Source organism: Emydura macquarii, unplaced genomic scaffold (assembly GCF_026122565.2).
Source record: "Emydura macquarii macquarii isolate MOO-44397 ecotype Brisbane River unplaced genomic scaffold, CSIRO-AGI_Emac_v2 contig_719, whole genome shotgun sequence".
NCBI classification, from domain to species: Eukaryota; Metazoa; Chordata; order Testudines; family Chelidae; genus Emydura; species Emydura macquarii.
This window is the reverse complement of record NW_027130856.1, coordinates 18,598,329-18,625,039: the sequence shown is the minus strand read 5'-3', so window position 1 is coordinate 18,625,039 and position 26,711 is coordinate 18,598,329. Positions and strand designations below refer to the sequence as shown.

At 46.7% G+C, this 26,711-nt stretch overlaps 1 long non-coding RNA gene across 1 annotated transcript in view; it reads left to right on the top strand.

Annotated features, from left to right (window-relative positions):
• Positions 1-873: 873 nt before the first annotated feature.
• The window catches only part of LOC137149323 (uncharacterized), a 74,886-nt gene continuing 49,048 nt past the window's right edge, over positions 874-26,711 (top strand). The window contains exon 1 of the long non-coding RNA XR_010918746.1: positions 874-1,064. This is a non-coding gene — a long non-coding RNA (uncharacterized lncRNA). The remainder of the gene's footprint in view (positions 1,065-26,711) is intronic.

Below are 26,711 nucleotides of genomic sequence, written 5' to 3'. Positions count from 1 at the left end.
TTGTGGCAGGAGGAATACAGATATAAATCCTTCTGGTTCAAGACATAAGAGCTAACCACTGACTGCCCAGGATTAGGAAAAAACTACCTCTTCTAGGTGTGTGTGTGTGTGTGTGTGTGTGTTTTATTGCATAATTGTCCTTTATGGGGTTTCTTGCACCCACCTATACTAGTGGCAGCGATTGCTGTCAGAGAGAGGATATGAAACAAGGTGGGCCCCTAGTCTGATGTGCCTATTGCTAAGGCTGCGAGGCTGTCATGGCTGTTGCAGAAATCACAGATTCTATGACTTTCCATGACTTCTGCAGCGGCTGGTGCGGCTGACTTCTGGGCTGCCCTGGGGCCAGGCACAGTGGCCACGGTGGAGCAGCCCGGGGGCCAGCTGCGGCGGGCACAGCCTCATGGCCAGCCACACTGGCTGCTCTAGCAGCTGGCTCCAGGGAGCACCCAAGCAGTGGTCTTGGGGGTGGCCTTAGGGACCCCTGGGGCAGCAGTGATCCCAGGAATGGCTGGAGCAGCGACCCGGGGGGCAACCCTGGAGGCTATTGGAGAGTGGTCCCCAGGGGGCCTTAGGGCAACAGGCAGCCAGGGGCCGACAGCCCCTGCTGCCAGAGCTGGGCCAGCCATCGGCTCCTGGGGCCCCCCAGAGCAGCGGTGTCCCGGAAGCAGCTAAGATTTAGTCTTGGTATTTGTAGTCAAAATCATAGGCTGTGAATTTTTGTTTATTGCCCATGACCAGTCTGTGACTTTTACTAACAATACCCATGATTTAAATCTTAGTTTTACCAATTCCTATTCTTTTATTATTTGTAGCCTACTGTCAAAGCTCTGATAATTTATCAAACCAGGGCTTCCTTGATCACTGACAGACTGATTTCTCACACTCATTCCCTGAGAGATTTGCATGACTCATTTTTATAGTCTTAGCCTTTTAAGGGTGGACACCTGGGGTCTCTCAGGTGCATCCCATAAGAGAGGCAACAAATTGCCTCTCTGGCCCCTAGAGAACCACTCCCAACCATACAGAACAAACCAGCTCTCAGGTCAGGTCCAGTCCAGCCAAAGGTAAGATTCTTGGAAAATCCCTGGTCTCATCTTAGGCTGCTAAACCATAGTAACTCTGTCAGAGAGGGTTCTGATGTAGAATATGTGTGTCCCTGAAGTACTCAAAAATTACATACTGAATATAGCTGTAAGAAACTCTGGGAGAATTTGATTTGCTTGAGGTTCAGGTTGTATGGTCTCCTTCCTCTGAGTTTCAAATTAGAAAACTCCGATTACAATAATGCATAAACTGTCAAGTTTTACAAAGGGTTAGGAATAAATTGTGCATCTCTTCTGAGCATACTCTCACCTGCCCTCTTTGGAAATAGGGGAGAGGATACACCCCTACTTCATGTTTTTGGAAGGCCTAGGGGGAGACCAAATAATGGGGCCCAAGTTATGAAGTCTGAATTTGAACCTCCTCAAAGCTTTGGGTGGGGGAGGGGGAGTGGTTTAGGTTTCGTTATGTAAGTTTCACACAGCTCCTGTTACCTGTTGTAAGTAAATCTCCTGTGCTATGAAAAGTTCTGCTGTGATCAGGATGAACAAGGACATGTTGTTGGTAACATTCCAAATAGGTGTGATGGGGTAAGATGGCTTATTCAAAAAAAGAGGGTAACCGGATAAAATTATCAGTGCCTCAACTAGCAACTTTGGCTTTCTTCTAAATACTGTTGTGGGAGAAGGTAAAGTTGACAGAAGCACAAAAAACAAGAAAAACTATAGATTTCCCCCAAAAGGCAATTACTAAATTGAAGCAGTGCTTCCCAGAGAACACTGGAAACAATACTAGTTAACAATGGGAGGTGGTGATTCTTTGGGAACAACAGGTAATCACCTTAGTGTGCTCTCTTTTAAAAGAAAAATACATCATACCTTCATTGAAATTGTCAACCTCCCAAAGAACATGTGAGTTCTTTCCCCCTTTATATAGTGTTGTTGGCATGTCCTGCACAAAGGGGGTCCTCTTGCTATACTAGAGAATTTAAGTTAGGAAGTGTACCTCACACACACTGATGGGTTATGGTGAATCTCTCTTGGCATGTAAAGTTCAGTGATAATATGTAGCTTCATGTTTTTAAAATTGAAAATTAGACTTCGTGAGAGCTCTCCATCCCTAGAAGAATGGGACTATCGTCACGCTGGTGTCTGAAGTCCTCTTTAAACAAGTGAAATCCCAGAGGACAGTCGAAGGGCAAACATAGTACTTATCTTTAAAAAGGAGGGATGGGCAGTAATAGGTCAGTCATCCTAACTTCAATACTCAGAAAGATACTGGATAACTAAACATGCAATTTGTTCATATCTGTAAGAAAATAAGGTGATAAGTCATAGCCAACCTGGATTTGTTACGAACAAATCCTGCTAAGCCAATCTAATGTTCTTCGACTGGGTAACAGCCTAGTGAGTACAGGGCAAATCGTAGACATGGTCTATTTGGACTTTAGTAAGGATTTTGACACAGTCCCACATGACATTCTCATGAGGTCCCATTTCCCTAGTTTGCTTGATTAATAAAAGGTGGGTGAACAACTGATTGAAAAACTATACTCAGAGTAGTTCTCAGTGGTTTGTCAAATTGGGAGGACATATCTAATAGGGTCCAGCAGGGGCCTGTCTTGGGTCTGGTGGTATTCTGTATTTTCATTAATGATTTGGATGATGGAGTGTATGCATATAAAATTTGGGGATGACACGAAGCTGGGAGGGCTGCAAACACTTTGGAGGTAAGAGTTAGCATTCAAAATGTTCTTGATAAATTGGAGAATTGGTCTGCACTTGTCTTTATTGAATTTCATATTATTTCAAAGTGCTTCACTTAGGAAGGAAAAAATCAAATGCACAGCTCCAAAATGGGGAAATAACTGGCTAAGCAGCAGGAGGCTGAGGGGTGACTACTCCCGCTTCCACTCCTGTACGTCTCTCCCCTCCCGCCCCCTATGTGTTGTGATGGGCTTGCCTGGCCCCCTCTCTCCCCAGGCCAGGGGGTGAGGCTGCCCCATCTGAGCTGGAGCCGGGCTGCGGGGCTGGAGCGGTGGGTAAGTGTGCTCCAGCCCGGCCCTTCAGGGAGGGGGGGCTCTGTGCCCCTCAGAACCTCCCTGTGCTCCCTGCCTCCTGCGTGCAGTGATGAGCTGGCCTTACACCCGCCCATGTCCCCATCCCCCCCGCCACAGGCCAGTGCCCGGGGGCCTGGTCCCTCCCGCCTTCCCCCGCGGTACACCACTGACTGGAGAAAACGATCGGGGGGTTGTAGTGGATCACAAATTGAATGCATCAACAGTCTGATGCTGTGGTGAAAAAGGCACATGTCACTTTGGGATATATTTACAGGAATAGTGTATGTAACACAGGGAGGCAATTGTTCCACTCTACTGGGCTCTGGTTAGGCCTCACCTGAAGTACTTTGGCCAGTTCTGGGCATCACACTTGAAGAAAGATGTGACCAAATTGGAGAGAGTTTACAGGAGAGCAACAACCACGCGAAGAGGTCTGGAAGGGGTGCTTAATTCTTCTAAAATCCACTCATGGAAGGACAAAAAGTAATGAGCTTTGTTTGACGTCTGGAAGCTTCAGGCTGGAGAGTAGAAAGGTTTTTCCGAACTGTAAGGATAGTTCTCTGCTGGAAGAGGTTACCTAGGGAGGCTGTGGAATCCATGTCACTAGAGGTTTTTAAAAACAGGTTAGGCATGGTCTAGGGATACTTAATCCTGCTTCAGTGCAGGGGGATGGATTAGGTGAGCCCTTGACATCCCTGCTCTGTGGGCCAGACCTAAAGCCTACTAAAGTGACTGGAAAGACTTAAGTGGGCTTTGGATCAAAACCCGTAGCTGCAGACAGGCTGAACCACAGTCACACCTTAGCACCTGAAAGGGCTGGGATCTGGGCCTACAAGGCCTGAAAACCATAACGCCTATTTACATTTCTCCTAATAAACTAGCCTTCAACGATATCTCCTTTTGCTGCAGACAGATCTGATGAGCTTGAATGATCTCCTCTTATTCTGGAAGTTTAAAATGTTTTGTTGTGTAATGCAGTCTGTGCTTCCTCTCTTCCCTTGATGGTTAATCAGGTATCTGATTTTCCAAAAGGTCATGCAGACCCTTGAATAATAGGCAGAGAGAGCAATAGACTCCCCTGCACTTATGTTTTCAATTAGGCCCCCTAACAACAACAGGAATAGGTTGCTGCATAACTTGCTTGCCTGATGGCACTTTCTGGCGTACAATCTGCCATTGCTAGCAGCATATGAATAATGGTTTTCTTAGTATCTTAAATCCTTAAGATCTTCAGAGGTCTCAGTGCCATATTTCTTTTCTGCTACTATGTCATTACTCTTGTCTCTATCTGAATATTGGAGCGATGGAGTGCTTCTGAATAAGGGAGGCGAGGATGTGATTGCTTGTGGTGTAGGAACGTAGGTGCTGTCTTTGTCTATGGGTCTTGGTGAACCTCATGAGGTTCTCTGAAGAGCTCTCAGGCATGGGTATTGTTTTGAAAATATATGGTCTCTATTGGAGCTGCTCTTTCTTTGATGTGGTCCTTATTTATTGGGTCTACTTGTTTGTTATATGGTCATTACCAGAGCTGGGAGAATGCCTCTGAAAACTTTCTACAAACTTTCCCTGGAATTAAAAAAAAAAAAAAAAAAAAAGAGAGAGAGAGAGAAATTTGCTTCACCAGCATTTGATTTAAACCAAAACTGATTTTTTTTCTTTCTGGCCAAAATTTAAAACTAAAAATTTGTTCTGGAGCTGAATGAAACATTTTATTTAAAGCAAAACATTTTTTCATTTTGTTATGTTCTTGGTGCGTTTTCACCCTTCACATATTTTTAAACAAATTGAAACAAAATGTTTCATTTCAAAATGTTTTATTTTTGTTGTTTGGCAAAAATCTAGTCACTGAATTTGACCTGAGTTCATGATTTCAGGTCAAAACTGCATTTTTCGGTGAACAAACTATTTGGCTAAAATTTTTTTTCCCAGTTCTAGCCCCACATATTCAGTCCAAACCTCTCCGGTTCCCTTGTGCCTCTCTGCTGAGCTTTATTACAAGAGCTGGCCAACACTACAAGTATTGAATTGTACAGTGAAAACTCTCTAATTTCACTCATGCTTAGGAATTTACTTCCATTGCTTTAGTTTGCTTCTGCACTGAGCTTTTGCCCCACCCTTCATTTTGGTAGCTTGTCCTGTGTGTGTGTGTGTGTGTGTGTGTGTGTGTGTGTGTGTGTGTGTGTGTGTGTGTGTGTGTGTGTGTGTGTTTGTAGAACTGCATACTGCATTTGACGTGCGGCAGATTCAGAGCTGTGTGCCAAGGACTTTGGCAGCTACTCCTTTAGGTTGCCAAAGCTGCTGCTTTGTTCATAGGAGCACAACTGAGGGTGTAAGAGGCAGTGCGGGCCAACACCTCGCTAGTTGCTTCTTGCTGTCTGTCATGGGGTGCTCGCATTGCTAGGGTGCCTCCTCTTGGCTGCTCTGGGGATTAGCTCCTTCCCGGTCCAATGTCCCTTTCTGTCGCTTGTTCAGGCATCCTGCTGTCTCTTTCTTTGTGACTCAGGGTGCTCTCTCTTGGTGGTTTGGCCCTCCAGCCAGGTCACTATAGTCCTCCCCTTCCGTGATATCAAAGTCCTAGCGGATGACTGTCCCAGACAATCTTTTGCTCCACTGTCCAGTCTGCGCCACGTCCATCAGTGGCTGCTAGGAGAACCCAGGCCCAAGGGAACCTATGTCTAGCACCTGGGGTCTGCTTTCTCTCAGACCCTGCTGTTCTTTCCCTGAACTCCTTCCTACAGCTTCTGGCCCCCCGCTCTCTGGGTGTACCAGCTCAAACTGGATCTGTATTCCACTACCCACCCTCTGTCCCCTCTGCCTCTGATCCTGTTGGATTCGCGCCAGTAAGAAGAGGAACTGGAGAGCCATTGGCCTGCACTGCCTCTTCTGCCCTTGGTCAGGAGCAGGAGATCTGTTCCACATCTGCAGGCACGGGTGGTGTGTGAATCCATGGTTTGGGAGGCTAGCTCATGGTCATGCCCCTTCCACCCCTTCACTCAAGCCCCAAGCCCCCATCACAGCAGTGGAAGCCCCACACCAGCTGACCCAAGCTGCCGGCCCAGATGGCCCACTCCGGGCAGCCTGAGTCCCAATCTGCCTGCTGGCCCAAGCTGCTGGTCCTCCACCCTGAATCCCAGCACATCAGCCGGCCTGAGTCGCCTACCCAAGCACTGGGCAACCCGAGCAGCAGCTGGGTGGGGCCCCAGCCGCCCTGAGTCCAGAACTAACGGCTGGCCTGCCCTAGCCCCCCACACTTCGGGGGAGAGGCTGCAGCAGCGCTCGCCTGCTTGGCTGGAGCCAACAGGGAAAAGTGGGATGCAACAGGAGGGTGCAGGGCCTCAGGGTGGGGCCGACGCCTGGCTGTTTGGGAAGGCTAAACCAGTAATATCCTGTAAGTGATGGCACGTTCTTCCAAAACGTAGCAGGTACTTTCAGAATATCATGGCTTGCTTGAGTAACAAATTTATGCAAGTGTCTGTCTTCACTGTTCGCTCCGGCTCTTGCTTAGGTGCGGCTCCTAACGCTCCTCCTGTCCACTCACAAAATCCTCACCCGGGTTTAGTGGTACTTGCAAGCTGGGCTAGCTGGCCTGGGAGGGGCCAGAGGCTAAAACTCAAGGTAGGCTTTCACTAGGGCCGGTAACCTGGCCACTTCGCAGTGAGGCTGCAGGCAAAATCAAGTGTCCATAGACTTCCAGTGCCTTCCCATAATTCTCCATGTCCGGAGGACAGACAAGTTCTCCCATAGTTCAGTGGGAAAGCATCAGAGTGACTCCGCTCACTGCCATGCTAAGAGCGATGGGCTGTGCCCCCAGAACTCTTAACGACGCACACAGGAGAGCGTAGCACCGCTGAGGACAGACTAACTCTGGCAGGGCTTTGCAGTTTGGCCTCTCACACCTGGGCTGGGCTAACGCCGGTGCCAATCACCTGAGTTAATTCTGCTGTGACGACATACTTAACAGTGCAGCAGACGTCACGGAGCCCTCGTCTTACTCTGCCCAGCAGGGAAATAAACTCGTCCCTGCCCCACTTGGCTGAGTAAGTGCAGCGCTGCTCGCTGAGTAGTCCCTGCCGTGAGCAAGTGGCTTGGAGGTGGGCAGATGGCTGGAGTCTTGTGTCTGCCCCCCACTGTTTGCTGGCCAGCATAGCTAAGCCGGTGCACGAGCAGGAAGTAGGGGGACCTCTGTCAAGGGCTGCAGTATCCTCCTTACCCCACTGGAACAAGAGGGGCCAGGGCAGGAATTGTGCCCTAGAGAACCTTGGCGGGTTTAGTGTTGGTGATGGGTGCCACCCCTCGTGCTCAAGGGACACCTGCTTACACCAGCTCTGAATTTGGCCCAAAGAGCACAAAGATGAGGCATGCAAAGAGGGGGAGGTAGGGACAGGCCCCCTTTGTCCCATTAACCACCTCACACCCTGATTGTCCCGGTGCAGGTGTGAATGTGGAGAACAGAGCCAGTGAGGGTTGATTACAAAGCACTCCAAAAACTTGACTAAGTGCAGCTGAGGCCATAGAATCTGGGCTGCTTGTGCATGAACACCATCCCTAGGGTCATGTGAACAATCAGGCGCCTATATCAGAAAAAGTCCTGATTTTTATAGGGACAGTCCCAATATTCGGGGCATCTGGTCACCCTAACCACACTGCCCCATCCAGTTCACATGGCCTAAGACTCATCCTCAAACTTCAGCAGTTCACCAGCCTCAAGAAACCCAGCAGAGCTCTAGGGCGGAGATCCCACTGGGGGTTGAAATGGAGTCACTTGTTCAGCCGCAGAGCAGCACCAGCACTGCCAGTCACACTGCAGTCATTCAACCCGAAGGGAGGGAGTATTTTGCGTCCGTCTCTAGATACTCTCGAGCTAAAATCCTGTTGACAGGTTCTGGAGGGAGCCTCTGCAACAAATACAAGGAAGAGACCCAATTACGGCTCTAGCCATTACTCCCACTGCTAGGAAGTAGAACACAGGTCTCATCTCTCTGAACCTGGGACTGTAAAATAAAGAACATGTTTAGCTAATACCAGTAGTAGGTCCTGTAGCCTCTTTTTGGGACAGCCACTAGAGGGCAGTGCTATTCACTTAGGCACACAAAGCCAGTGCCCTGAGCTGCATGCAGCCTGCATTAGTGGACATGCCAGTTGCTATAATTCTGGCTTTCGGATGGTGGGCTTTTCAAAAGGGGTGTTTAAAAACAAAAGGGAACGGGGGACACCAAGATTTATTATAGAAAAATCTTAATGGGTTTGAACTGATCAAAACAATTGCCTGGCTGCCCTTTACAGATCCAGATCTCTGCCTAGTTTTCTCCAGGGAGACCACTCTTGGAGTGACTTTGGAATGAGTTTTGAAAAGGGTGCTGTGCTACTGGCGCTGGGAGTGAGCGTTCACCAGGACTTTACTCTGTGCGCGCACAATAAAGCCACCAAGTGCAGGGTTTCTCTGATCCTGGGCCGTCTCTTGTGCATGGTCGTGGCATGCCAAAGGCTGGACTGAGCGACCAGAAAGTGTTCTCCCCAGGGCTTTATCCGAACTTTGTGTTAAAACATACCACGGGTGAAAAATATCCTCCTGAAAGCCTGTACACCAGCAAAAGATTTTGCATAGTTTAGTACTGCAGCTCCAGTAGGGCTTGGAGTGGGTTAATGGGAAGCTCCTGTCAAAATGATTCTATGCAGGTTCTTACACCATGCTCATTGCCATAGTGGCTGGGTGTCTTCCAGCAGTGCATTGAGCAACGGGGCTAACGTTTGTTACTTATGGTTTGTTCTCGCTCTTCCTCTTCCCGAGGGAAGAATTGTGTACAGCGGAGTGCCTTCTTTCAGGAAGGTTTTTGGATTTTATTTATAAATATATACGTGTGTGTGTGTGTGTGTGTGTGTGTGTGTGTGCGCGTGTTAGAGAAGGCAGGTCAAAGAAGCACTCCTGGCATCTGGAGTGCAAGGATCTGCTGCTCAATGAAACTCCACCTCCAAAATCACTGGCCAGTTGGAGGGGTTACCCCTGCTTCTGAGGGCGATCTTCTCTTCTGGAGATGGCTTGTACCTTACAGGGTTGCCAGGTGTCCAGTTTTCAACCAGAAAGTCTGATCAAAGAGGGACCTATACAGTGTCCGGTCAGAAGTACTGACCGGTCACCAAAAGGCTGGGTGGGGGGGAGGCGACGGGTCATCACCTACATCAGCCTCTGCTCAGCCTGGGCTGGCCTCCTACCTGCATCTCGTGGGCAGGCAGGCTCTGCATCAAGCTGCCGCTCCCCCTAGAGTAGAGGGAGCCCAGCTGGGGGGAAAATAGGGGGTGGTGGAGGGAAGGTGGAAGAGCAGCTAGTGAGCAGGGATGGGGCCTCAGCAGGGGGCAGATAGGCAGAGCAGGGGCAGAACCTTAGGGGAGGGGAAGAGGCAGAGCAGGAGGTGGGGGAGGGTCCAGTGTTCAGTGTCCAGTTTTCAGTAAATAGAAAGTTGATCACCCCGCTTACCAGCAAGGCTCATAAAAATACTTCTGAAAAGCAAATATTTTACCTTTGTGGGATTCACCTAGGGCTTATCTCAGGAGAAAATTGGGATGTGCTAGAAGCTGGTTGTAGTATTCTTGAGGAAGGTTGTAGTATTCTTGAGGGGCCTGGGAGCTTCTGGTTCCATTTAACAAGTATGTCAAGGCCACAATGGAGGAAACCAACCCGAGTCAATATCTTCAGGGAATGCTTAAGCTCTGTCCATCTCCATGTCTCTCTCTAGCCAACTTACTGTTAGATGCTCACCGAGTCCACAAGGTGGCACTATGCCACAACATCCTTGATGGGTCATGTTCATTAGCGTGACGTTAAACAAGACGTTGCATGCAATTACAAGTCACCTTTAACAGTGTGTCGCTGGTTGTGGTAAACACCTAGGGTTCTGGTAGGGTTTAACAACGGTCAGCTGACCTGATGTTACACAACTTAAACCTGTCTCTGCAGACTTCAGAGCGCTGGTTAACATGAATCCTCAAGGTTATGTTTTACACCATTGATAAAATTAGGAAGGTACCTCCAAGCCGTGCTCCCGGTTGAAGGTCAGGCTATGGCTGACCTAACCCCATTGTGGGTGACACAAGTTAAATGCTGCACTAGGCTATCAAAACACGCTAAATCTTTTCAGGGAATGTCTCCTCTCTCCTCCGTTATGGTTTTATGACGGTGGCTTGTTTAAGCAAGAAAGCAAATGAATAGACTTTTTTTCTTCAGTCCCATGGCCTTCCTTGTGCCACGCACGACTGGAGTGTGAGTGGTTTTGTCCCAAGCCATGGGGAGAGGGGGATTTATGCAGGAGACCTTTATCAAAATATCCCGAGCCTATGACACCGAGGAGCTGTTGGAATCCTTTTCAAACAGTGACCCATGATCAGAAATGGTCCAAAATATGACTTTTGACTGGTGACCTTTTTTGAATGAAGAGCTCTAATTTCTATGAACACTCCCCAAAAGGTATTTTGACAAGTAGATCCACCAGCTCTGAGTTCAGTCCCTGTAGGTGACCTGGCCAGGTGCCTCATTACACTTATGTGGTGGTGGATGATGATGATTTTCCAGATAGAAACAATGAAACTGCTTACAAATGGTTTGACTTATCCACATGCCTCCCCTCCCGCTTTCTCTAGGGAAATGCCCTCCCATCCACCATTCTTCTTGCCCAGCTGCCTGTTTAAGTCCCTGCCCTTGTCTAGAGCTCAGTAGCTCAGCCATATACATCTTTAAAACAAAAGGAGCTCTGTGGCTGTGCTGACTTCTGGGGGTGTGACTAATAGATCGCCTGGAACTGAAGCCTGGGACGCTTTGTAACTCCCGTGGCAGAGAAGGCTACAGATCATTCCAGATGAATGGAGCCCGAAGTACTTAAAGTTCCCATGAATTAATCAAGCTGTTCTCTGCTGTGCACATCATTTCAATCACCAAAGCACTCCTACTGGAATCAGCTGGTGGCGTTCTATTTTCATGGCAGGGAGCCTTGGTGTAGTATCACAGAGAATCCTCCCTCACCTTCCCGCCTCAAACCAGGATGTAGCTAGGAATTTTAAGTTGAGCACATACACACTGTCTGATCTGATGCTGCATTCCCCTCTGCTTACCCTGAAGCACCTGTAATGAGCTCCCGAGGCAGGCATGCCATTTCCACATTGTGAATGTAGCATGGTGGGTGCAGTTGAATAGGGAACTAACAGCATCTTCGTAAAAAAGCTTGATGAAGAACCAATCCTCCTCCGCTCCCACCCATCTCCATATGAAATATTGTCACTAGAAAGTGGAAATGATGCTTGTGGGCCTATATCTGCCTACACCTCAGAACAAGGACACAAACTATAGGCCTGATTCCTCTCTCAGCTGTAACTCCGGAGTAACCCCACTGAAGTTAATAGAATTACAGCATTGGGTGCGAAAGGAAAGTCAAGCCCGCCAACCCAAGGTAATGATACAATGCTGGTCCTGCCCAAGAGATGAGACACTTCATCTTCTCCATCCATTCTTGGCTTCTGGTTTTCCCCTTCCCTCCCTTTTCCAATACAAGCTGCAGCAGCTACCTTAGGGGAAGTGCTCAGTACTATGGAGGATGATATGTTATTGTCCCGATACTCTGTCTCTGCAAGCCTGCGGAAACTGGAAATGTCCAAGTTGTTTCCAACAGCAGGTCTTCCTCACTATGTTTAATAGACGAGCAATGTAGTTCTTCTCCTAGTGATACCAAATTATGGGTCAACAGAGTGTCCCTTGATGAAACCTGTTGGCATTTAGATACCTGGGTGAGAGGCAGTTCAGAATCCCCTGAGAAAGAGGTTTGACCTACTGGAAGGAGACGGCATCTTTCACGAAGCCAACCAAGTGAACCTGCAATGGAAGTCATACAAGGCACATCTATATGCAAGACCCAAGGTGACACCTACTTCACTAGAGAGAGGCTTTACATCTTTAATGGAAAAGTGCACGTTGTCCCATGTTACATATACTGTAAAAGGCTTCAAATGCTAGCTGCTCGTGTGGCCCTGAAAGAGGTCGCCATGTGGCTGAACTCCATAAATCTGGGCATTTGCTGACTTGTCTTTGCCGAGAAGCATACTACAGCTGGAAAATGAGAGTTGCAGGAACAAAGAGTCTGGGGTTTTCAGCCACCATGCTACTCTGCAGAGTGCTTTGTTCCTCATTGAAAGGCTGATCCGGACCTTGTTGAAGTCAAAGGGAGGCTTTCAGTTGATTTTTGAGGCACTTGGATCAGGCCCAAAGCCAATCATTGACTTAAAAGGGGCCTGATTAAAAAAAAAAAACAAAAAAAACCCCAAGCAAAAAACATCACCTGGGAGAGAAGGGAAAAGTGGTTCAGCTTAAGTAAGAGCAGATAAACTGTTGCTCAAACCAAAGCTGATTCCCCAGCTCTTGCTGGTTTTGACTGATGTTGGTGAGTGGTTTTTTGTCTCTTGCATCCATCTCAGCCACTAAGGGCTTGTGTACAGGGAAAATGTTTCCAGTTATACCAGTATAGTTCAGTGCTCTAGTTATGCTGGTATAATCCCCCTGTGTAGATACTCTCTTATGCCAGAATCAGAGTGGCTGGTTTGGGGTTTTTTTGTTTTAGCTTAAACCTCCTTCCAAAGCAACATCAAATAAACTGGAGAAAACCCTCTTATACTAGAGTAAGAGCATGCACACAGGGAGTTAAACTGGTGTAACTAGACTTGCTTAAATTCTCACGTTGCCTTATACTGGTATAACTCACCATGTAGACAAGCCCTAAGAGTTTTCCTCTGTTTTGTTCCTTTCTGAAATTCTGATCGCTCCAGATCCATGCTGAGAAAGCCGGTAGGCGTCTGCTCTATGGTAACCATATCCGTTTTCTCTGGCCTTTGCTTCATAAGCATATGTTGCTACCAAGCCAGGAAAGAATATCTTTGCTGTAGACGAAATAGCGAAACCCTAGCTGTGCTCCACTACTGCATGGTATTGAAAGAGAACTAAACCGTGAATGCTCACTGATTCTGGCCACAGAGTTTAAGGCAGCCGTCTGAACCATTGTGGTACACGGCGAGTACAAATTTCCTCCATTGTGGTGGAGAAATTTGGTCGACCCCACTAGTGGAACGGCTTTTAATCCGAGGAAGTTCTCAGCTTCTCTAATTCCTCCTCCACTGGGCTGCTCTGGGCGGCTGTATGGGGGAGGGAAGCCTCCTTTCCTCGCTCTCAGGCATAGCCAGTCAAACTCGTGTCCGTGGGCTCCCTGGGGCTGCTACAGCTTGGAGGGCAGTAGGCAATGGAGGAGCCAGAGTCACTACTCTCCTCCTTCCCCTGTGATGAAGCAGCTGCTGCAGGGCAGAGACAGCAGCTGCTTCAAGCACTGCCAGGCTCAGGGCAGATCTGCTGCCAGGAAAGTTGGGGAGTGGGGGGGGGGGAAGGTGGTGCCCTGTGCCGTCTGCTTCCTCAGCAATGAGGCTGATTCGAACGCTTCCATTTCCCAACCCTAGAGCGCGGCTCGGGAAACACGTTTTCAACTCCGAAGCAAACACACATTTGCTGCGTAACATGCAAGCACCCTTGAGTGGCGCATGCTGCGAGCCACCGATCGAGACCTGGGCCTCTCAACTCTCCAGACGACTGTACCTCTCTTCAGGAGGCTGCTTTGTCTTGCGTACCCCAGCTTTCATCTCTTCAAAACGACTTGCTTACCAAATCAGACCTAAAAATACAGAAGGGTCACAGCGCGCTATTCCTGAAAAACTGCTTCCTTTCTCATTTTTTACCACATGATTCTAAAATAAATCAACTGGGATATAAATATTGTGCGAACATTTCAGTGTCGAGTATATAGAGCAGTATGAACTAGGCATTGTCCATATGAAATTTTAGTTTGTACAGACTGTGCTGGTGCTTTTAACGTCGCCTGTTGTAAAACTAGGCAAGTACCTAGATGAATTGATGTGCCCCCTGGAAGACCTCTGCATATCCCCAAGCGTCTGCATTCTCCTGGTTAAGAGTGACTGGTCTAGACTCTAGTTCAGTCAAAGCATCCTCACAAAGGAGAGAATCGCACAGGAGACAGCTAGCCAAAGCCACTAATATGGATCCTACTCTGAGAGCAAAGTTAGAGCCGGGGACACCCAATGCTGCTGCTGCTCTGCCCAGCCTGTTGTAATATATACCCTAATAGCTCAGCACCTCACCATTTTTTCAAAGTGTATTTTATCTCCCCAGAAGCCCTCAGACGGAGGTGGGAAGAACCTCCAATTTACAGATGGGGAAATGAGGCAGAGGCTAAGTGACTTGCCCAAGGTCTCTCAGGAAATCTGTGGCAGAGAAGGGAAATGAACCCAGCTCGCCCGTCTCCCAGGCTTGTAGCCAAAGCATTGGGCTGCCCTCTCTCTAGTCAGTGGTCCTTCCTCAGTCTCACTGAGGGAACCATCCTGCAAAACCTTTGTGAACTTCCTGGTGTCAGTGGTGAATGCTGTGATGGGAATGAGCAATCCAAACAATACCACCATTACACAGCCTGTGTGTCTGTCTGTACTCTGAGCAGACTATGTGCATGCCAGCGCCTAGAACTGATGCAGAAATAAGAAGAGCAAAAATGATTTCATGTACAAATCTGTGTTTCTCCACCACTGGAGGCACTGAGGAGAAAAGCATCTGATAATGACTCCCAGTCAGACTGACTCTGGCTCAAAGCACTCAGCCAGCTGTGGCACAAGAGAATTATTAGTGCTCAAGGACAGCTTTTACCCTCCTCCCCCCTAAAAATAATCTGGCTATCTAGAGCCAGTACAAAATCAAACATCTGTGTAGCAGATAGACATGGCTTCATACGCGTCACCTGCAGAACATGCTACATCCAAGCTACATTACATTATGGCAGAGAAAGACAAGCAACCTATTAGACAGAAGGCCAACAGTATAATTAGGAATCAAGCAACATAGGTTTTTTTTTTTGTTGCCCTAATATTTCTTCCTTGCTTTATAGTTTTGTTCTCTTTAATTAATCTCATACAGGGCTCACTAGGCTGGTAAATATAAGGAGCCATTTTTGTTTTGTTTTTAAAGCTAGCTGCTTTTGGTGCTTTTTTTCTTTCTTAAAGCTCTGAGCCTCCAATTCTTCCCAGCCGAACACTAGTTTCTGACCCACTTTGCATAAGAAAAGTGATTTTTTTTTTTTTTTTTTTTTAGTGAATAGCAGATTGGATTTAAGACTGTGGCTCTCCAGCTGTGGTCCAGTAACTACTGGTGGTTTCTCAAGCCTATAAGCATAGTCTACAGAACACTGAATTTTGAACATTGCATAATGATGGACTGGGGCGTTGAGAGGGAAGATGGTCTATGACCGAATGTCCCCCTTAAATGATCCATGGACAATAGGAAAAAATATTGGAGAGCCACTAATCTAAAATAAAACTTCCCCATCTCTGCCAGCAAATGCAACACAATTCCATCCTCAGAGGAAAATTGTATACATGCACCATGTGGTAATTTTTAATGTTTGACAGATAAACGTCAGCATTTTAGCAGCCAAAAGTGCTTCTAGCAGTAAAATGGCTCTTTTCTGTCTCAAGAAACAGCCCTTTTTTTAGCTATATAAATATTCACAGGAAGGATGACTCGGAAATAACAGGATTCAGAACCCCTCACATTGTGTCACCTGTTCAAATTCAGCTTTGGTCACCTGTTGCTATCTTTCAATTTTTGTGAGAAATGAGTTGGTGGTCCCAGTGCATTTCCGATAGGCTGTAATATTGTCTGAGCCACTCGATGAAAGATTCTTTTGTAATCGTGTCAAGTTCAGTTTTTATCTGAATGTGTAGGCAGTTAGATCTCTGAGAAATGCTCTGTGGTGCTGCATGTCTTGCATTTGTCTGTGGAGCTAGTTTTTCTGTAGAGCTAGATGAATACCTTTAAAATTATTCATGTTCTATGCCTGTGAAACTCAAGTAATAAACTGAATTTGCTTTGTGTGTGCCTAATGCATGCAGAGATCGCATTTGCCTTTTCACAGCTGCATCACATTGGTGGGTCATAGTCATCCTGTGATTGACTCTTGCATTCAGGTCTCTCTCTCTCTCTCTCTCCTGCTCTGTCACTTCCAACTGATAAATCCCCAGCTTGCAGCAGTAATTCTTATTAGACCTTAAATGTATGACTTTGTACTATTGAATTTCATCCCATTTCTGTCACTCCACTATTCAAGGTCATTCAGATCTTCCTGTAGAACATTCTGATTTTCCTCTGTATTGATAATGCCTCCCAAATTTCATTAACACATCTCCTATTTTTTTGTGCCGAGGTCATTTAATAAAAATAGTGAACAAGATTGGTCCCAAGACTGATCCATGAGGAACTCCATTATAACCTCCCTCCAGTCCAATAATTCTCCTTTCAGCACAATCTATTGCCGTCTCCCCTTTAGCCAATTCCTTATCCACCCTACAGTTCTTGTACTGATCTTCCCCAGTTTAACTAATAATTTCCCATATGGTGCTGTGTCAAATGCTTTACTGAAGTCCAAGTTTATTAGATCTATTACATTTTCCTCACCTAAAAGATCACCTATTTTTGCAAAGAAGGAAATCAGGTTTGTCGGGGATGATCTGCCTTCCATAAACCAATGTTACATTGTATCTCCTTTTACTATTCACTTCTATGCATTTCTAATTATTCTTTCCTTCACACTTCATTCTAAAATCGTGCATACTACTGCGGTCAGACTAACATGTCTGTAATTGTCCAGATCACTTTATTTCCCTTTCTTAAATATAGCTATGACATTAGTTATTCTCCAGTCATATAGTACTACCTCTAACTAGACAAACTTATTAAAAATCCTTGCTGGCTAATTTAGCCATCTTTTGCCACCGTCACTGACAAACTGCAAAGAAGCAATGTGCTGATCGACTTCTCATTGTAGTCAATGGAAAGACAACCGTTAGCTTCAGGGAGCATTGAACGTGGACCTAAATAGTTATGGATGTTCTACCATCCCTCTAGTCCTAGCACTATTTTCTCTCCAGAGCTGATGAAGCAGGGCAGGGGAGCTTTCGCTGTCCATGTTGTGCTTGTTCTGTACCTGTCAGCTAGACACACAAAGGGTTGCAATCTACATGGCTTTCAGTCCAGCATCTTACCCCCGTGTTTTCAAGTGAAAATTACAATATTCCCTTGTGGCTTTTGTGTTTGTTTTTTTTTTGCAGGAGGGAGAATATTTTTCTACACAGCTGTCCTCACCCCTGACATATTTAGGTCAAGTTCTTCCCCCTGCAATAAGTGACGGTTGAATGTTGTGGTCAAACAACTTCCCTATTTCTAATGAGACCGCTTTAGAAACAAAACAAAAGCTGAAGAACCCCAGCCAAAGTTGATGCTGTTTTCCAGGCAGCTTTTCTAGTACTAGCTCTTCAACTCCTCCCTTCGTGTCTTGCTTAAAATAGCGAACAAACCACCACAACTATAGCAATAGCCCAAACAGCAGTTATTCAAAGCAACCTTTTTCTCTTTTGATGTAAGCCCGTCATTTACAACCTTCAGTAATAGTCGGGGGGAGGGGAAGTGTGTGGTGAGACTGGAAATATTCAGTTTCAAGAGACATTACAGACAGGCCTAGTTAAATAATAAACTTATTGTCCAGAATGACAGAATTCACCCTTCAACTTCATGGGTTCATCCTTTTTTGTTTAAGCCGGAAGCGACCATTACAATCCTCTACTCTGACCTCCTGCATAACAGCCAGGGAGTGTCCTGCCCTGCAGGGTGACTTCCATTGAGTCACCTAAGTTCCTGTATAATAAAGTCCAGCTAGGAAGGATTACAATGTGAAATAATTGAAGTTTGACAGCAGTGGGGCATGCTCTGGTGTATCTACTAGCCATTAAATCAAAGCCCCTTCATTCTCCCAAGGTACGGTAGTAGAATAGAATTCCATCCACTTGGGATTCAAATCACTTGGGCAGGCCCTTAGAACCGAAGGCCTATGGTGAAGTCCTGGTCACAGTGAAATCAAATGGCAGTTTTGCTATTGACTGAGCCAGGATTTCACCTTCCATCTGCTCTCCAGGGATGTTAAAGAGCCCATAGCTTCTCTCCTCAAAGCAGAGACCTGCCTTTGCCTCCTTCCTACTCAAAAGATGCCTAGTGTCCCTTGACATTTCAGAGGGGAATAGGGTGCCCCTGTTTTTTCTCTCTCAATGTCCATTTAGATTTTCAGTACTAGCAGGTGTTCCCTGTTGCTGGACAGCATGGTGCCCATCTGCTACTCCTCACCTCTCAGTGGGCTCCGTTTCAATGGTATTGTACGTAAGCCAGTTGTATAGCGCTGGGGTTCCTCAGGACGGAAGGCACTAGACCTATGTAAAATACATAGTATTTATATTCCAATAGCAGGCAGGGGCCCAACAGAGATCAGGGCCCCAAAGCATGGTGTGAGACAGTCCTGCCCCCGTGAGCCTTCAGTCTAAATGTGAGCAGGGAAGCAGATCTGACTTGCAGTAGGTCGCTCAGCGGTGGGAATAGAACCCATGTCCCTTGAGTGGCAACCCAGTGCCCTGTCTAGTAGACTGGGCTGCCTTTCCACTTATGGCTACAATACTCGGGCAGTATGTCTGTTAGGGCAGCTGATTTACACCAGGTCGACTTGGGCTAGATGTTGCCCTTAGGTACACAACTTGTGAAGCGTGCACATTATACGCTGTGAGGTGCAGTTTTGTATCCAAACCCCAGATCAAACCCTTTAAGTGCAAGCAGTGCTAGCAGGTCCTTTCGTTTAACCCCTTGGCTGCAGGTGAATAGGGGCTGAAGGCAAGTCTGGCTAGAAGGCACCTGCTGAGTGACTGACTGTTCTAGGCATGTCCGAATGGTCCATTGATCCTGACAGGTTGTGCCAGCAGAGCAGCCGCAATGGAAGAGCAGTCGGAGGCTTCAATTTGCTCTGCCCAAAGTGCTGCTCTCTCCTCTAATCGCACATCCACTTGATGAGGTTGTCTTGGCTGAAAGGTCTAATGCAATGTGCATTATGTGCAAAGCTGGGCCGGGGCAAGAAGAAAATGAAATAGTCATTTTGGGGACCTTAAAAAGTCATCTGCCAAGCAGCCTACAGACAACCACAGACCTTATCAGACTGGTCTGTTTCCACTGAGGAGTGTCTTGCTATCCCCCCACATCAGCAACGTACAGATAAGGGTCGTGCAGTGTATCGACATCTATGTTTTGGTGAGTAATCTCCAGAGCTCGGCACAGGAAAGGTCCTTAATTCTTGACTTCCTAATTAAAAAACTGCTGCGAGTGTAGCCTGAAGGCTGTGGCTGTCTCACCGTGCTGCTAGAAACAGGGAGAGGAACACGGGGGACTAACAGCTGCTCTGGAAATGCAAAGCGTGCTGCCAAACAAATGGATTCTGCTATGACTTCCAAACTCCTCCCTCGCTCCCTCTGCAGGAACGTTGTGGTTTGGAGATCCACACACCCAAAAATTCACTGAATAGTCTCTGATCTCTTCCACGCCCTACAGGGCTCGCTTGCAGGACAATCCCATTTTGCATTTATAGACTATATCCTTCCATTCCAAAGGTCTTTAACAAATGCATACGTGCATACACCTGTGTGAAGGGTAAAAGCTAGGTAGGCAGCAAGTACAAAGCATGTGTGTGTTGGGGGCAATTTGTGCCTAAGAGAGCATTTGGGTTAAAATCGGTTATGAAAAATGCCATGAAATCTTTAATACCCACCTGGCGCTGCTGGGGCCTGGATTTTTAAGGGCTCCTCTGAAAGATTTCTGCATAGTAAACTGCTTAGAATTCCACCTAGCTACCTCCTAGCAAGAGCAAGCCAAGGTGACCCTGCTGTGGTTTGAACCTGCAGGAGTCAAACCTGATATTTAGATCCCTAAACTCTTCCCTCCTGAATTTTTGGAGATGGGAGATGGCCCTGCAGCATCAAGAACGACATGATGACCGTGTGGTCCAGTGGTCAGAGGCTCGGAGTCAGGAAGTTCTAGCCCTGACTCTCTGTTCATTGCTCTGTGGCCTTGGCGAAGTCACATGCATCAGCCAAGTTTGCAAAAGCAAACGCTGATTTTTTTTTTTTTTTTTCCTTCAGTGCCTCAGCTTTTGCATGACAGCTTGAGACACCTTGGTGAGAACAGAGAGAAGAGCTGTGCCTGCCTCTGAAAAAGCTGACCCGTCTCTATTGTCTCATCTGTCAAATGCAGATAAATCCCATCTGCCTGTTGTGTGAGTAGGAGCAGATTGAGAGCAGGTCCTTGGATCTCTGCTTGGGGGAGTTGAGAGAGGATTTAGTAGCCAATACATTTTGAACTGAGAAGAAGCTGTGGCTAGTCCTGAAGTTCTGCATGGCTAGCTACCCTTGTCCTTGCCTACATATCCTGCCACCCACCCAGAGTGAATTTTTATTATTTATTTGTATTTCTATAGTGCCTCAGAGCCAATGTCATGGACCACAAACCTCATTGCGTTAGGTGCTGTACAAACACAACAAAAAGACAGTTCCTACCTCAAAGAGCTTACAATCTATAAGGCAAGAGGCAACAGATGGGGGAGACCGAGGAAACAATGAGACAATGTTGGTCAGCGTGATAGGCAGTGATCTTAGCACGTCTGCAGCCTACACGATGTCGAATGTTTTGAGGCACCATAGCAAAGGAGAGTTTTAAGGAGGGATTTGAAGGAAGATAATGAGGCAGCTTTGTGGGCACTCCTCCCGAGCACATTACCCTGCTATGCGTTACGTGGCACAAGCTGGAGTGCCCCGTAACATAGAGCAGTTGGTAGCCCGTGGCCCAGGAGGAGGAGGCAGATGGGCAGAGTGTATTGAGTGTCTGGCACGCAGACAACTGAGGAGGGGTCCGAGTCAGATGGGAAGTTGTAGCGGTGGTGAATTAGAAGGGAGTGTTTGTGTGGGTATCTTGAGGGTAGAAGGTCACCAAAATTTGGAGGAATCCAGGCCGTAGGTTTGCAGTAGACCACCCTGTGGTTGTAGAAATGAGTGTTCATAAAGTACTTTGGTTTCCTCACACGAAGGGGGTGGTCTTGTTCCGATTATAGGCTTGCGTGATTCAGAAAAGGCCTGTGCAAATTTGGGATGGGCAGCAGCTACTTTTAGCAGAGGTATGGGGCATTAATGCAATACCAATTGGCACTGGAGAGTAATGGCTTGGGGACTGATACAATGTCCATTGAAATCACTGGAAAGCCCCCTCCCCTCATTGATTTTGGTGGGCTTTGGATCAGGCCCATAGAGCTTCTGTGGGCCCTTGGGGTATTTTGGTATTGCCGAGTTGAAGGAGGCCTGTGGGATAAATGGGCTCAGCTGTTCTGCAAGTGTCTCTGCACCAGCAGGACACACACAAAAATAGAGTGCAAACTAAATCCGTGAAATCAGGAGCACAGATCAAGGATCTGGGAAGCAAAGCTTGATGGGAACTGGTGCAGTCAGGATAAATGAGAACTGCCCACAAGTCATTGATCTAAGCTTGACCCGCCCCCTTCCCCCCCCCCCCTGCAGCACAACCAGCACCTTTCCTAGAAGTCTATTATCTTATGGCAGAACTCCCTGACATACATGGGAAATGAATTTCAGAGGCGATTACATGAGACCAGCAACTAAACAGAGCTAAACCCAAGGACTGAATGCATTGGGCTCTTTGCCACTCCTCTATGATGCTGAATGTATCCCTCCCTTTCAGATGTCCATTATTTTGAGGGACATCACTAACATTAGTCCCAGAATGTCCTGCGTTTCACACACATTTGGTGTCTCCTCACTTTTTGTAACACTCAAAGTTCTTTGCATCTGGAATAAAGGCTCCTGGAAGGAAGGTTCTAGGAGGAGTCATTCACGCTAAAGGAAAGAATCCTACATTATTTTAGGTTTCCCGCAGGAATAATTTTTGGGAGAGTCTCCCTCATTTTGAGTCTGTCGTACGTTGTATCATCCCATGCGTGGTCCTTGGAAGGCTGAGAGGTGATTAATGGAGCGGAGTTGGTGGCAGAAAGTTCTGTTTAGGTTTTACGTTTCAGATGCTTTGGTGGTTGGAGATGGCCCACAATAGCAATGAATTTTCTACAGTTCCCCATGGCTGTTCACTCTTTGTACTCAGCAGGGTCTGTCTAGGGATTTTTCAGATTGCCTGGAGGCCATTTAGATCAGCAGACAAAAATCATGACTAGAAAGCACTGCAGACTTGAACGTCATCCAAATCCAGCAGCACAGCAGATTATTTCTGTCTGGGTGTACTGCCTGGGAGACGAAGGGCAGGGTCTCGTGATGAAAGCAATGGAGAAGCATTCGGGAGTTTGACATTCAGTTGCCAGCTCTGCCGCAGACAGGCTGTGTGACCTCAGGTGAGTGACTGAACACCTGTGCCTTGGTTCCTCACCTGTGAAATAGGGATTGCGTTTCCTTACTGCCTAAGGGTTTTAGGAGATGCTCAGATATCACATCAATCACTGTGATGTGTGACATACCAGGGTACAATCTAGACTGAGTATCCATGTCACCCCTGCCCTGTAACCTGGGGTGCCCTTTACACCGTCTTGCTTCTGTAGCCTCCAGCCTAGTCTGCTCACAAACTGCCTCCAGCATGTTAGTCGCGCCCAGCTATGTCTGTGAGTTTGCTGCAGCCAGCCACACCTTGGCTCTTACCATAGACTATAAGGTCAGAAGGGACCATTATGCTCATCTAGTCTGACCTCCTGCACAATGCAGGCCACAGAACTTCACCCAGCCAACTCCTGGAATAGACCCCCAACCTAAGACTGACTTACTGAAGTCCTCAAATAATGATTTAAAGATTTCAAGGTACAGAGAATCCACCAGCAAGTGACCCGTGCCCAATGCTACAGTGGAAGGTGAAAACCCCCCAGTGCCTATGCCAATCTGCCCTGGAAGGAAAATTCCTTCCCACCCCCAAATATGGTGATCAGCTAAACCCTGAGCATGTGGCCAAGACTTACCAGCCAGACACCCAGAAAGAATTCTCTGTAGTATCTCAGAACCCACCCCAGCTAACATCCCTTCACAGGCCATTGGCATATCTACCGCCAGTAGTCAAAGATCAGTCAATTGCCAAATTACGCTTAGACCATCAGACCATCCCCTCCATAAACTTATCAAGCTCGTTCTTGAAGCCAGCTAGGTTTCTTGCCCCAACTGCTCCCCTTGGAAGGCTGTTCCAGAACTTCACTCCTCTGATGGTTAGGAACCTTCATCTAATTTCAAGTCTAAACTGATGGCCAGTTTATATCCATTTATTCTTGTGTCTACATTGGTGGTGAACTTAAATACTTCCTCTCCCTCCCTGGTATTTAGCCCTCTGATGTATTTATACAGAGAAATCATATCTCCCATCAGCCTTCTTTTGGTTATGCTGGCTAAACAAGCTAAGCTCTCTGAGTCTCCTTTCATAAGGCAGGTTTTCCATTCCTTGAATCATCCTAGTAGCCCTTCTCTGCACCTGTTCCAGTTTGAATTCATCTTTCTTAAACATGGGAGACCAGAACAGCACACAGATTCCAGATGAGCTCTGACCAATGCCTTGTATAAGGGTACTAACACTTCATTAGCTCTACTGGAAATACCTCGCCTGATGCGTCCTAGGACCACATTAGCTTTTTTCATGGCCACATCACATAGGTGGCTCATAGTCATCCTGTGATCAATCAATACACCCAGGTCCTTCTCTTCTTCTGTCACTTCCAACTGATGCGTCTCCAGCTTATAGCGAAAGTTCTTTGTTATTAGTCCCTAGGTGCATGACCTTGCACTTTTCACTATTAAATTTCATCCTATTTCTATTACTCCACTTTACAAGGTCATCCAGATCTTCTTTTATGATATCCTGGTCTCTCTCTGTATTGGCAATACCTCCCAACTTTGTCATCCACAAACTTTATTAGCATACTCCCATTTTTTGTGCCAAGGTCAGTAATAAAAAGGTTAAATAGGACTGGTCCCAAGACCAATCCCTGAGGAACTCCACTAGTAACCTCCCTCCAGCCTGACAGTTCGCTTTTCAGTATGACCCATTGTAGTCTCCCCTTTAACCAGTTCCTTATCCACTTTCCAATTTTCATATTAATCCCCATCTTTTCCGATTTAAATAATAATTCCCACATAGAACTGTATCAAATGCCTTACTGAAATCTAGGTAAATTAGATCCACTGCATTCCCTTTATCTAAAAAAATCTTATCTTCTCAAAAAAGGAGATCAGGTTGGTCTGGCATGATCTACCTTTCGTAAAACCATGTTGTATTTTGTCCCAATTACTGTTAACCTCAAAGTCCTTAACTACTTTCTTTCAAAATTTTTTCCAACACCTTGCATACTACTGGGGTCAAACAAACAGGCCTGTAATTACCTGGATCACCTTTTTCTCCCTTTCTTAAAAATAGAAACTGTTAGCAATTCTCCAGTCATGCGGTACAACCCCTGAGTTTACAGATTGATTAAAAATCCTTGCTAATGGGTTTGCAATTTCACATGCCAGTTCCTTTAATATTCTTGGATGGAGATTATCTGGACACCCTCCCCCCACCGATTTACTCTCATTAAGCAGTTCGAGTTTGGCTTCTACCTTGGATGTGGTAATTTCTACCTCTATATCCTCAATCCCATTAGCCACCCTGACACTATCTCTAAGCTCTTCAAATACTTTGCCTCAGTTTTTAATGAGGCTAATGTTTTTAGATATTGGGGCATGCATTGATTATCCTTAACCTTCACCCCATCCTCAGTGCTTTAAGGTCCCACTTCTTTTTGTTTTTTTCCTATTTATATGGCTGTAGAACCTTTTTACTATTGGTTTTAATTCCCTTTGCAAGGTCCAATTCTGTTTGGCTTTTGGCATTTCTCACTTTATCTCTACATGTTCTGACCTCCAAGAGGCAGCTTTCCTTGCTGATCCCTTCCATCTTCCACTGCTTGTAGGCTTTCTGCTTTCTTTTAATCACCTCTCGGAGATGCATGCTTATCCAGTTTGGTCTACAACTCTTGCCTATGAATTTTTTTCCTCCTCTTCAGGATGCAGGCTTCAAATAGTTCCTGCAACTTTGACTTGAAGTAATTCCAAGCCGCCTCCACCTTTAGACCCATGAGTTCTTCAGTCCAGTCCACTTCCCTAACTCATTTAATTTTTTTATGTTAGCCCTTTTGGAATCAAAGACCCTAGTCACAGATCTAATTTAGTTTATCCTTCCATTTAGTTTGAACTGAATTAGCTCATGGTTGCTCGAACCAAGGTTGTCCCTTACAAGCAGTTCTTCTATGAGGTCCTCATTACTAACCAATACCAAATCCAAAATGGCACCCCCTCTTGTTGGTTCCGCAATCACCTGGTGAAGGAATCGGTCAGCTATCACATCCCACTGAAGATCATCTGAGCCTCGATTTCCTTAAGAGTCTTCCACAGCCTGACAGTCTCCTTTAATACATTCCAGCGAGAATCTAGCTGTATCATTTGTACCCACATGAAGGACAATCAGTGGATACTTTCCCGCTCCCATTAGGATCCTCTTCAGCCTCAGGTCCACCTCCCATATCTTAGCACCTGGCAGACAGCACACCCTTCTGTTCTCTAGATCACCTCTGGTTACAGGCCTGTCTTCCTCTCAGCAGGTGGTCCCCAATCACATAGACCTGCCTTTTCCTGGTGACGGTGCGATTCTCCAACCTCTCCCCTGTTCTTTCTGGCTGCAAATCCTCTCGTCTTCTGTTCTCCTTTGCAATCTTCTGCAACCCATCCTGGATCCTCCTGGGGCTCTTGTTTGGTGCTATCTCCATTGGCTCATCCACTCTTTGTATAGGACTAGCTGCTCTTCTCTTCTTCCTTGTCCCGCTCCCACCTTCAGCAACTACCTGCTGTGCCCCTTCATTTTCCAGCTCTGCAAACCTGTTCCTGAGCTCTATTACTCCTTCACTAGCCCGTCTTTTCCTCTGCCTGGTTCTCGTAGTCACATGCTTCCACTGGCCATTTTCCTCACCCACCAGCCTCCCCTCAGAGTTCATTGGTCCTGTTTCCATCTGCAGGTCTGGGCTTTTCCCTTCAGCCTCCTCATGCCTTTGCTCCATCATCTGCTCGAACCCCCTTCTAAACTCAGCCAGAGTTTCCACCTGCATCTCCAAGGCCCGGATCTTCCCATCCATCGGCTCTATCAGGTAGCACTTCATACAAACAAAGCTCTTTTTTGGTACCCTCTCCAGGATCATGTACATCCCACAGCTTCCACATCCAGTCATCTTCATTGTACTGTCAGTGAGAAACAAAAAACTGCCCCACCAAAACAAACCCACAATGAGCACCACAACAATACTAGAACACAGCACACTCCCTCTCCAAACTCCCCTTGCTAACTCCCATTCAAAGTCCCTGTTTACAGCTCTGTTGGCTGGCTCCTGTGCCGCCACAGTCTTGTTTATACTGCAGGGTAACCTGGCACCCTCCCCTGTCCCAGATCTTCCCCCAGAAATGTATGTCCTGTACTGCCCAGCCCTCTCCCGATCAGTACAAACCTATTATAACCATTATTCCTTTAAGGGAATAATGTGCCAGATGATTATTTTAAATGGAGTACCCAGACATTCCAATTTAAACACACTGCATCAGATGA